At 43.3% G+C, this 5000-nt stretch overlaps 1 protein-coding gene across 1 annotated transcript in view; it reads right to left on the bottom strand.

The window, feature by feature from the left end:
* LOC144527549 (cornifelin-like) overlaps positions 1-2091 on the bottom strand; it is a 5191-nt gene extending 3100 nt beyond the window's left edge. The window contains exon 1 of the mRNA XM_078265676.1: positions 1984-2091. The gene's annotated coding sequence lies outside the window, so the exon portion shown is untranslated. The remainder of the gene's footprint in view (positions 1-1983) is intronic.
* Between the last annotated feature and the right edge of the window lie 2909 nt (positions 2092-5000).

The raw sequence follows: 5000 nt of genomic DNA, 5'->3' as shown, positions 1-5000 counted from the left end.
GGCGAAGCACTGCTACTCTCTGCTTGGGGTTTCTCAGGTGCTGCGAGCATATCACTCCGCCCAAGTAGCAGAAGTAGCAGTGCTTCGCCTTTCTGAGAATATAGTTCCCAGTTTATATACGGTTAGAAGATGGCTGTGTCTCATGTGACCTTGTTATTTGATATACAAAAGACTATACAAATCACAATGTAAATAGGAAAATGTTGGCGTTATTTTGTCACTTATTGGGAGCAGTAGGCTAGATGGAGCCGGTTACCTCCAGGATCTATGCTAAGCTAGGCTAGATGGAGCCGGTTACCTCCAGGATCTGTGCTAAGCTAGGCTAGATGGAGCCGGTTACCTCCAGGATCTGTGCTAAGCTAGGCTAGATGGAGCCAGTTACCTCCAGGATCTGTGCTAAGCTAGGCTAGATGGAACCGGTTACCTCCAGGATCTGTGCTAAGCTAGGCTAGATGGAGCCGGTTACCTCCAGGATCTATGCTAAGCTAGGCTAGATGGAGCCGGTTACCTCCAGGATCTGTGCTAAGCTAGGCTAGATGGAGCCAGTTACCTCCAGGATCTGTGCTTAGCTAGGCTAGATGGAACCGGTTACCTCCAGGATCTGTGCTAAGCTAGGCTAGATGGAGCCGGTTACCTCCAGGATCTGTGCTAAGCTAGGCTAGATGGAGCCGGTTACCTCCAGGATCTGTGCTAAGCTAGGCTAGTTGGAGCCGGTTACCTCCAGGATCTGTGCTAAGCTAGGCTAGATGGAGCCGGTTACCTCCAGGATCTGTGCTAAAGCCAGGCTAGTTGGAGCCGGTTACCTCCAGGATCTGTGCTAAGCTAGGCTAGTTGGAGCCGGTTACCTCCAGGATCTGTGCTAAGCTAGGCTAGATGGAGCTGGTTACCTCCAGGATCTGTGCTAAGCTAGGCTAGATGGAGCTGGTTACCTCCAGGATCTGTGCTAAGCTAGGCTAGCGGTGGGTGCGTCAGACAGAGTTACAACACTCACTGAGATGAGAAGGGTATGTCTGGACTTATCTAACTCTGGGGGATACGGGGAATAAGACAAAGTCCCAATAAGTCGGCGTGTTCCTTTAATATTGTATGTGGCGTTTTCTTTTGCGGGGTGCAAATGTTCCACCAACACAAGTTCCTTCCTGAGACTATGTAGCAGAGCCATCGTCAGTGCGTCTGGAGCTTAGCGCCACCCAAAAGGATTGTGATTGGGTTTTTTTTTCCTATCCCAGAAGGCTTCGGTGGTCTAGCCAGACCTTACTTCACAGCCAGGGTTCAAAATTAGCACCAACTACCCGCCAAATGCTGGTAAAATATGCAAGTGGCTGCTAGAGTTGCTTCACTCACCAGCCAAAAAAAAACAAATGGTACTCTATTAAAGTGGCTGGTCAAACTTGAACATTCACTAGCCATTTGGCCTGTTCACAGCGCATACATGAATGGCTAAGTATCTCTTAAAAATGTAAAAACAATTGGTAACACCCATGAAATATTAGATTTTTTTGGTTACACTTTACTTGAAGGTACCTACATAAGAGTGACATGACACTGTCATAAACACATGAACCCTAACACACGGACACTTAATGACAGAAGCATTATGTCATAAACATTTATGACTTGTTTATGATGCTAAATAAAGCTAATGTACTTGCACTTACTACTTACTTACTGGAATTTGCACCTTCAGGGTTGAAAGCACTTAATTGGAAGTCGCTTTGGATAAAAGCGTCAGCTAAATGACACGTAATGTAATAATCTTTATGACACGTTAATGCCAGTGTCATGTCAGTCTTGTGTAGATACCTTCAAGTGTAACCAAAAAAATGTAATATTTCATGGTAAATTAATTTCATGGTATAATCATTACGAGAGGGAACTCACATGACACAAATACTACCCGTAGACAGGTTAAAGATTATAAAAAGCTAAATGTGTACAGATCAGTATTTATGTATTATTATAAGGAGTGAGTAAAGGTCTTACCTGACTATTTGTGTGATGAGAGAGAGAGAGAGCTCTGAGTCACAGGTCCTGTCACTGCTGATATCAACACTGCGTCAGTTCAGAGATACCTGCAGACAACTTAAATACCTGAGAGAACAAACTGGACCAACCAGTCCACCCTGCGCTGCTTCATCACTTCATTACAGAAACCAGCAGAGAATCAAAACAGGGTTGGGCCATGACATTAGCAAACACACATCATTTACACATTGTGTAGTACTCAACACACATGCTTTGTGATGAAACAAAGAAGGTATTAAATCTTATGAAAGGACAATTCATATGTTAGACTTTTGTGAATGACATTTAAGACTTTTAAAGGCCATGTTTTTCAGAGTATTATATTTAAGAGATTGGTTGTTTGTTTTTTTTAAGATGAATTGTTGGGTATTTTGACAGGACAGCTGGAGACATGAAAGGGAAGAGAGAGAGAGAAAAGAGAAGGGGAACGATATGCAGCAAAGGGCCGCAGGTCGGATCGAACTGGCGGCCGCTGCATCGAGGAGGAAACCTCTATATATGGGCGCGTGCTCTACCAGGTGAGCTACCCAGTCGCCCATCTTTTTATTTTTTAAAGATTTTATTTTGTGGCATTTTAGGACTTTATTAGATAGGACAGCTTAGATATGAAAGGGGAGAAAGAGGGGGAATGACATGCAGCAAAGTGGTCTCTCTCTCTCTTTCTCTCTCAGAGGCTGCTTCTTATATGTTGTTGATGTATGCTTCCCCCCCGCTTTGCTATCGGGATGATTCGCCCTACTACGAGTTTGTTTACCATCAAAATGACTTTGAAGCGGTTATATTAAAAGGTACAAATCTTGCCTAGTGTGCCTTTAATTATTTAATCCTGCTGCTCTTTTAGACCATCGGACCAATGGATCAAAATCTGACAGTGAAACTAGTCATCACCCAAAAGAATGTATCCACTGATTTAATGTGAGTATATGGGTAAAAAGTCCTTTCTGGCCATGTGGGCATCACGTGACGTTGCAATTCCTTCGTTTGGCCGCTATCTATGTTCAAATTGCTTCAAAGCTTGGCACACCTCCTGTGGGCCTGTAACTGTATAGGACACAGAGCGCAGGCAGAGGCATAAAAAGATGATCAAATAATGCTGCCTAACCCTGCATTCCTGCTGACAAAGAGCTGAATGTCACAGTGATTACATAATCATCTCAAATACAAAGACGCTTCAAGTCACAGTTACTAACTTGGGAGCATTATCTGGAAATACCTGAATACCTGAATATGTAAGAGCAACACTGAAACACACCTCCCCTATCTAGATCTAGTGTTAATGTTACAGCCATCTGTGGACTCTGTATGCTAAAAGGGATCTGTAATTACATTTTAAAAAATATTTCGCTGTCGGCATTTCATTTGCCACTAAAGAACATTTTTATAACGGCAAAAAAGGCCAGAGACATTTTGCCCGCCCATGAGAAAAGAGAGAGACATCATGGCTTGCAAACGAGCGAAACATGGCAGTTGGTCAAGGCCACACCCCCACCCTCCACCTTGCCCCCCCTCTCCTCCTCAATAGCATTTAAAGCTACAGACACAGAAATGGTGCATCCTAAGGAAAGCTCATTGTGGGACTGGCTCTAGTGGCTGTAATTCTGCACCAAGGCTGAATTTCGGGAAAGAGACTTCAGATACAGTATTAGGGGACCACTAAGGTCTATATAAAAGAGACTTCAGATACAGTATTAGGGGACCACTAAGGTCTATATAAAAGAGACTTCAGATACAGTGATAGGGGACCACTAAGGCCTATATAAAAGAGACTTCAGATACAGTATTAGGGGACCACTGAGGTCTATATAAAAGAGACTTCAGATACAGTGATAGGGGACCACTAAGGTCTATATAAAGAGACTTCAGATACAGTATTAGGGACCACTAAGGCCTATATAAAGAGACTTCTCAGATACAGTATTAGGGGACCACTGAGGTCTATATAAAGAGACTTCAGATACAGTATTAGGGACCACTAAGGTCTATATAAAAGAGACTTCAGATCCAGTATCAGGGGACCACTAAGGTCTATATAAAAGAGACTTCAGATACAGTATTAGGGGACCACTAAGGTCTATATAAAAGAGACTTCAGATACAGTATTAGGGGACCACTAAGGTCTATATAAAAGAGAGTCAACACATTAATGAAGTAAACAGTGACTGTCCTTCCTTTGCCGTACCTGAAGTTGCTGCATTCTGGCTGCTGTCTGTAGATTCCTTCATGCTCAGCTCGTATTCTTCCAGATGTTTCATACCAGATGTTGTAACAGCGGTGATGTTGTGTATTGTTTAGGGTCCTCGCCACCACCAGACTAATCAGCATTGCAGATTGAACATGTAGCTGGACTTGAATGGCCTTCTTTTGACTGAAAGTACTGCCAAACAACACTTTTTCTGCTCACCAGTTCCATTTCCACTTTCTCACAGCCTGCTGCATTGAACGCTCCACCTACGTAAACACCTTCCCGTAATCAACGGCGCCGTCATCACGTCGACCAGCGTAGTGCAAGCGTAGGGTTCGGTGGAAAAAAAATTCTAAGGTTTAGCAGAAACCCAACCCCGTCAAAAAGCCCAATATTCGGCCGAAACCGAAGCCAAATCCTGGATTTGGTGCATCCCTAGTTAAATTATTATTTACTTTAGTTGCATTTCAAACACTGTAGCTTAACCAGGTACCATTTGTTTTCATAATCAGAAACTCAGTCACGTTTTGTCCCCATCTCACATTTCTCACCGCTAGATAACGTTGTTGATGTTCCACTCGTCATCAGATTGTTGCAGCAGATAACATTAAATCCGGGTGAAAACTGGTTTAACCTCAAATAATCTGCGCAATCATCTGTGAGAATCAGGACGGCGTATGTCTCGTTCTAATTCATTTTTAAGAAAGAACATGTCCCACAGTGCAACCGTGTGACTCAATGTGTTTAAAACAACACCAAGAGTGTCAGTCAAGAGACCAGTGCTTGGTCACAG

This window comes from Sander vitreus, chromosome 13, assembly GCF_031162955.1.
Source record: "Sander vitreus isolate 19-12246 chromosome 13, sanVit1, whole genome shotgun sequence".
Classification (NCBI taxonomy): Eukaryota; Metazoa; Chordata; class Actinopteri; order Perciformes; family Percidae; genus Sander; species Sander vitreus.
Note: the sequence above shows the minus strand (reverse complement) of the source record. Positions and strands in the feature narration are given on the sequence as shown.